Raw genomic sequence first — 7,577 nt, 5'->3', positions numbered from 1 at the left:
GATGCTCCCATTGTAAAGAGTCTCTGTGGCCAGCAGAGGGCCGTGACACCTGTCTCCTCTCCAGGTTCTCCCTTCTCCCCAGCCCTGCAGCAGAACTAGCATTAAGATACACTGTCCCGGCCCCTTTAAGAGGCCGGCCGAGCCGCAGCCTCCCACAAAGCCAGCCAAGGCCACAGCATCTCTGTTCACCACAGCCTGGTCCACACCAGCGGCCTTGAGATACTCAGTAGCTGATACCTGGAGCCGATGCCACCCCAGCTTCAGGCTGCCAGGACTGCCAAGTCTCTTTCCTGCAGCCCCATTCTGTCTCCTCCATCCGGCTCCCAGCTGAGTCCATCTGTCCTCTGAGGTGTTAACACCTGCTAGGTGTGGGTGATATTAGCCAAGGCATCCTAGGGCTCATACCGCAGTCCCCACCTCAAGCTCTGAACATGTTTCAGATTGACCCATCAGGTCCTGCCACTTGAGCTGGAAACCTGGGAGCCACCCTTGGATTCTCATTCTCTCTCCCTCAACGCCTCACCCCTGTAACCAATCAGACCTCAAGTCCGGCTTGTTTACTGGAGCTATGGTGTGAATGTGTTCCCCAGAGTTCATGGCTTGGAAACCTCATCCTCAGGGCAGCCGTGAGGGGAAGTGGGACCCAATGAGAGCTGAGCAGCCGCAGGGCTCTCTCTGCCCCCCAGCTGGATTAACACCGTTATTGAGGAGGTGGCTCAGTTAGCTGGGCCTTGATATAAAAGCGAGGTCAGCTCCCTCCTTCTCACTCCTGTGTGTGCTCTCTTCGCCTCTTGCGTGCACTTCATCTTCCACCCAGAGAGGATGCAGAACAAAGGCCCTCACCTCATGCCAGCATCTTGACCTTGAACTTCGTGGTCTCTGGGGCTATGAGAAACAAACATCTCTTCTTTACCATATCTAGTCTCTGGTGTTCTGTTAGGACAGCCCGGGGCACCTGGCTTGCCTGTGACCCCAGTCCCAGTTCACCTCCCTGTCACCCCATCTGCATTTACTGCCCCGAGTATCGCAGGCTCAGCCATTTCCCTTGTGAATTGAGCCCCTCTGTGCTGCTGGTGGGCACCTAATTACAGAGCTCCCTGCCACGTGGCACCTGCCCTGCCCTCCCCACCTTTGCCCCCACCTCAGCCACCAAGACGCAGCTTGCTGTTCGCTACACCTGTTCATTTCCCACCCCCTGTTGCTGCTGTGGAGGTGCCCCCGCCCCTACCTCCAGGCCCTTCCCCGGTTCCCACGGTCCCCAGGGCTTCCTCTGCATTACCCTGGGAGGTACAGCCTCTGTTTCTGAGTTTGTCTTGCCCAGCGAAAGCGGGCTCCTGGAGGGCAGGTACTGTGTGTTCACCTGTCCTGGAGTCAATCACCGGGCCCGCGGGCAATGCCTGGCCGCTTGGGGAATGAGACACACGGGCGCGACTCGAAAGCAAGCTTTGGCGTTGGAGTGGTAGTGTCTTTCGCCTTCTCAGGGGAAATGCAAGTCCTCACCGCCCCCAAACACGCACGTGCTGTTGCACACTGTGGGCGTCTCTTTTAAGAGACCCTCTCTGAAACATCCAGTCCTGATTCTCCTCCCCACATGTGACCGTCGCTGAGACGTTGGAAGAACCCCCACGCCAAAGTCACCTAAGTTTCTCCGTCTACCTCCCTAGAGGCACACACCAAGGCCCACAGGCTCCCCTCTGCTCACCCTGTAAGATCCTCCCCGTGACCTGAGTGTCCACCGCTGCTTGAGCCCAAATCTGGTGGCAGCTTACTGTCCCCACGTTGACTTTTGGTTTAACATTCCACCAGCCTCCTGTGACCATGGAGAAGGAGCTGAGGGGCTGGCGTTGGCGCATAGCCGGTACAGCTACTGCCTGCGACACCGCCATCCCATATGAATGCTGGTTCATGCCCTGGCTTCTCTACTTCCAATCCAGCTGCCTGCCAATAGCCTGGGAAAGCAGTGGAAAATGGCCCAAGCGTTTGGGCCCCTGTTACCTATATGGGAGACCCTATTGAAGCTCCTGGCTCCTGGCTTCGGCCTGGGCCAGCCTGGTTGTTGTGGGAGCTCTGTGTGTGTGTGTGTCCATCTATCTCTGTCACTTTTTCAAGTAAATGAAAATAAATGTTAACAAAGAGTTGTCTTTATAAAAAACAGAAATGCTTGCCAACTAACTCTTGAGCAAGCCACCTCATTCACAGGCAAATGAAACAGTGGCCTCTGGATTCCGAATTTTGGCTCCGTGCTGTCATCATGCACCTCCTGTTGGCCCCGGGACTCTCAGAGAACCGTTCATCCAGCGACAGCGACCGCAGGCGGGGCGGGACCAGTGCCTTCAGCTGCGCGGGCTCATCTGGCAGGAAGCAGGTTGGTGGCCTGGCAGTTTCTCGGGCCCTGTGCTACAACCGCCAGGTTCTACTTCTGCAATTGCAGCCCCGAGGCACCAGCCATGGGAAACAAACACCGGTCGCAAACCTTCAGCAAGGCGCACGTGGTGCCTCTTTCATTACCAGGAAAGCCTTGGGAGGGAGCGGGTGGCCTTCGCTCAGGTTTGTGGTGACCGATTGCATGATAAAAAGCCAAGGTGCAGCTCACAGATTCAGGAGGCTCGGAGGCCTTTGCAAGATTCTAAGTGCACGGGGCTCTGCCAGCTGGGCCAGTCGGTTACCAGCCGCGCGTCATCCTCCGGTTGTTGTTGAACTTCCTTTACACCGCTTGTTTTGAACAAAGTGAGCAAACAACTCCTAATCCTCCAGCTGTGGAGGTCCAAGTACACCACACCGCAAAAGCAGCGAGACACACCTTTGGCCGGCTGCTCGGTGTGGTTGCAGGTTAACTAAACGTTCAGCTAGAAGGTCCCTAACCTGCCCTTTCCCCTAAGACAGGGGGACTTCCAAAGAGTCGTGGAATAAATGCAGCTAAACGGTATGTGTTTCTCAGTGCAAAACAGCTTTGAAAACCACATATGTTTTTTTTCTAACACACATTTTTCATGCATTTTTTTGAAGATCCCTTGTGTGCATAGATTTCAAAATGTTTTTGCACCAAAAAAAAAAAAAAGAAAAAAAAGAAAGAAAGAAAAAACCTATCTTTTCACTCCACGTTTCCACAGACATATCCTGCATGCTTTGGGGTAGAGGTGAACTTGGTTCCGGATGCTCACTGCGCAGGCAGTTACTTCATTAACCTTTTTTTTTTTTATGACTTATTTATGTGAGAGGCAGCATTACATAGAGAGGTCTTCCATCCCCTGGTTCACTCTCCAAATGGCTGCAAAGGCTGGAGCTGGGCCAATCTGAAGCCAGGAGCCAAGAGCTTCTTCTAGGTCTCCCACACAGGTGTAGGGGCTCAAGGACTTGAGCCATCTTCTACTGCTTTCCCAGGCCACAGCAGAGAGCTGGATGGGAAGAGGAGCAGCCTGGACTTGAACCAGTGCCCATCTGGGATGCCGGCACTGCAGGCTGAGGCTTAACCTACTAACCCACTACACCACAGTGCTGGCCCCTCATTAATTCGCCTTACACTGCATGGCACCAGTCTAGAGATGAGTAGCCGTGTGGACCGCTGCTTTTAAGCATAGTGAGTGTATTTGTATTTGCAGAGGCTTACTGATACACTGGAGATTCCAGCATTAGAAGCTGTTTGCTCTCAGGAAGAGAACATCATGCCAGAAATATGGGTTTGAAGGAAAGAATAATATGGCCACCCTCAAAGCATGCTTGTGCAGCAAAGTGTTCCCAGAGAGTTCAGCAAGCCACGCACATCTACACACACACACACACACACACACACACACAAGCTTATGAGCTTGGCACTTGCCATTTCTTTTCTTTTTTTAAAAGATTATTTATTCAAAAGTCAGAGTTACACAGAGAGAGAAGGAAAGGCAGAGAGAGAGAGAGAGAGAGAGAGAGGTCTCCCATCGATGGTTCACTCCCCAATTGGCTGCTATGGCGGGAGCTGCACCGATTCGAAGCCAGGAGCCAGGAGCTTCTTCTGGGTCTCCCACATGGGTGCAGGGGCCCAAGGACTTGGGCCATCTTCCGCTGCTTTCCCAGGCCACAGCAGAGAGCTGGATGGGAAGTGGAGCAGCCGGGTCTCAAACCGGCACCCATATGGGATGCTGGTGCTTCAGGTCAGGGGGTTAACCTGCTGCGCCACAGCGCCAGCCCCGGCACTTGCCATTTCAGTGCCTGCTCTCTGTCCCACACCCAGCCACAGCCTCCCTTCCCAGCGTGAGTTCTCCTGCCCCCTGAAACATACCCCGTAGAGTTTCAGTTCCTTGGGATTCGGCTCTGCCTTCATCTTAACTGGAAGGAAGTCCCGCTTTCAAACTGAGAGAGCGGCTTCTGTCCAAGTCTACCTGAATCTGAGACCCAGACCACTGCACTGCTGCCTGTTTTCTGTTTCTTTTCCTTGAACGCCTTGGCCAGACAGATCCTGGCCTGCAACCCAGTGAGTTATTACGTGGAGCATTACCTGGGCAGACCGCTTGCACAACACGGTTCTTCCTCCTCTTCAGTTTTCCTTTACAAGTGCGGTTTCAAGTAGCTCATAAGCAATGGCGTTTGTGCCTGGCACTGTGGCTGAGCCCGACGTCTCCAGGACGCTGCTGGAGACAACCTGGTGCTATGTTTGGCCAAGCCCGTGTATCCACAGCTCTGGTCTCTCGCAGGCTGTGTCAATTATCACTTTTATGGGACAAATGACCCCAAATGGCTTCCTGTTGGGAGAAAAAGGGCAAAGACTGCTACCCCGATTCTATCCTTAGCACAGTTGCTGTGGGTTAGAGGATGGATTTTATTAGAAAAGAGAAGCTAGGGCCACTAAATAAAATGTGGTACCAAAGGTAGCCCAGGGGGACCAGATTCACTGAGACTACTCCACGATTGTGCTGGCGTTGCAATCAAAGAAAGTATGGCTGGAAGCACAGCCATGCACCCAGCTGGCACCCAGAAGCTAGGCACCCTCTGGCCTCTCGGCTCCTCCCCCACAGCATCCTACTGAGTGCACTTCTCACCAGCCCAGGGATCCAGCCCTGCCTGCCTTCTCTGTCCACCTGCACAGGCCTACCCCGTGGGGCCGGCATTGTGGTGTAATAGGTTAAGTCGCTGCCTTCATCCCCTATGGGGGCTGATTCTGCTTCCAATCCAGCTCCCTGCTAATGTGTCTGGGAAAGCAGCGGAAGATGGCCCAAGGACTTGGGGCCCTGCACTCACGTGAGAGAGCTGGAAGAAGCTCCAGGCTCCCGGCTTCAGCCTGGCCCAGTCCTGGCCATTGTGGCCATTTGGGGAGTGAACCAGTAAATGGAAGATTTGTGTGTGTGTGTGTGTGTGTGTAACTCTACTTTTCAAATAAATAAAATAAATCTTAAAAAAAAGAAAAAGACCTTCCCGGTTACGCCTTTGCTATCCCTCTTCTGGGCTCTTGGTCCCACACATCCCTGTGGTTGTGAATGAGGGTGTGTCTGCCTCACCGCCGCAATGTGAGATCCTGAGGGCAGGTGCTGTCTCTTTCGTTTCTCGATCTCTAGCATCTTGCATGGAAAGCACTCACTTCCTAAGTAAGTATGCAAATGAATGCTATGCAATAAGCTGCAGGACGAGCTTCAGGGCAGCAGGGGAGCCATGGAGGCCACGTCCACCGTCAGAGCACCCGCGTTTGAGTCCTAGCTCTGCTCCGATTCCAGCCTCCTGCCAATGCACACTCAGGGAGCAGCAGTGATGCCTCAAGTACTTGGGTCCCTGCCACCCCCGTGGGAGACCCAGGCGGAGTTCTAGTCTTCTGACTTCAGCCTGGCCCAGTCCTAGCTGTGGTGGACATCTGGGGAGTGAACCAGCAAATGGCAGATCTTTGTCCATCTGTCTGTCTGTCTCACCCCCTGCCCTTCAAATAAATGAATGAATAAAAATAACAATAAATCATTTTTATCCCCTGCGCTGTTCCAGAAAGGATTTGATTTGGCAGAGAAGCGAAGTTTCCAAGCTTAGCCCCGTCCCGCTAGGACCACACACACACTGAGAGGAGAGCATGATACCGACAGGCACCTATAATCCGAGGCCTGTCACCACCCTGGATGCTCTTCATCGCAAATTTTAACAGTCACTGCCTTTACAGCTACCAAACACTTTATATGAAACCATCAGGGGTCTCCAAGCAGCTGTGCCTTTTCCTTATTGACAGCTGGAAACCTGAGGCAAGCACAGGTTAAGGCTTGCAACCAGAGCCCCGTGTGCAGCCAGTCCATAGAGAGGAGACACCATCTTTCTGTCACCAAATCCTATGCTCCTCCCGCTGCATCAAGCCGCTCGGCATTGAAAAGCCAGATTTCTGACACGGTGAGCACCACAAACATTTTACAACAGTTTGCTTACGCCATGGTGTGCAAACACTGTTCTAAGGAAGGTTGGGCCTTGTGACAAGAGGAAGCATTTCCTGAGCGCTGATCATATCTGTTCTTTATCCCCAGCCAGTGCCTCCAGGCTCAGGAGGAGGAAGCAAGCCTTAGAAGCTGCCAGAGGGACACCTTGACCTGAAAGTGGTGGTGAACAAGCAACTGGAGGAGTTGCACCTGCTGCCTGCCGGGCACACCGGAAGCTCCGCCAGCCTCCGGGCAGGAAAGCTCCCTCCAAGCTCCTTTCTTAATTATTTCTGATGGGATCTCAGGTCTCTCCTTTCCAGGAATAGATTCCGTCTCAGACACTCTGAAGACCAAGGTGGAACCCGGGGGGTTCCAGCCTTTGGGAGTGAGGACATGCAAGCAGGGAGGTGGAGAGAGGTGGCCTGGATGCCAGCTGAGGCAGCTCCTAGATGGGACAACCTCAGGCGCACTTGTTCCTGGAGTGTGGCTCACGACAACGGGTGACACACCATAGGAGAACCGCGAGAGAGGCGTTCGTAGACTCCAAACATAAAGAAAAGATAAGGAAATGAAAACGTTACTTCCCTAATTTGGTCAGTTTACACTGTATACATATGTTGAAAGTGTGCCCTGAACCCCACAAAAATGCACAAGTATCACATGTTGATCAAAAACATAAAATTCTGCACTCACTGAATTTCTAGCGTGCTCAAAGAGCCCACCTCATTGGTGGAGAAGGCCACACCCCCAGCTAGGACACTTCCGGACTGTTGTAGGGGAGCGGCTGACACCAGCAGATTTCAGGAAACAAGGGAAGGGAGGGAGCTCTTACTCAGTAAAGGCCTACTGTGTGCCGAACCTAAGGCTTCGCACTGTATCAAGAACCAAGATGGAAACTACAGACTGGGCCAGGGAGCGCCCTGCCTCACTGGAACCACTCCAAGCTCCTCCGAGCAAGATGCCCCTCTGGAAGCAGAGGTGGAGGTGTTGGGTCTTCTCCAGCAGGAGTGGCAAAGGCGCAGTGTCCAGCCAATCTCTACCACGGTGGGTGCTGAGCAGCACTGGCCCGGCTTCCTGCTTCGGCAGCCTGCAGCAGAGGCAGCGTGGTTCTGAGTTCGCAGGGGCAGCAGCCACCTGGCCAGGCCACCAGCTTTGCAGTGCGGCTCTGGGAGTTGTGCCTGGCCCAAGCCTGGTAATTTCTTCCTGTAGCCCTTGCCA

General features: G+C 53.6%; 1 long non-coding RNA gene across 1 annotated transcript; it reads left to right on the top strand.

The window, feature by feature from the left end:
* The first annotated feature begins 2,155 nt into the window (after positions 1–2,155).
* Positions 2,156–7,152, top strand: LOC149124648 (uncharacterized). The gene is made up of 2 exons (XR_016212945.1): positions 2,156–2,365; positions 6,468–7,152. It is a non-coding gene; the product is annotated as an uncharacterized LOC149124648 (long non-coding RNA).
* Positions 7,153–7,577: the final 425 nt, after the last annotated feature.

The sequence above is a fragment of the Oryctolagus cuniculus genome, chromosome 9, assembly GCF_051225735.1.
Source record: "Oryctolagus cuniculus isolate XC-2025 breed Fujian yellow rabbit chromosome 9, ASM5122573v1, whole genome shotgun sequence".
Classification (NCBI taxonomy): domain Eukaryota; kingdom Metazoa; phylum Chordata; class Mammalia; order Lagomorpha; family Leporidae; genus Oryctolagus; species Oryctolagus cuniculus.
Note: the sequence above shows the minus strand (reverse complement) of the source record. Positions and strands in the feature narration are given on the sequence as shown.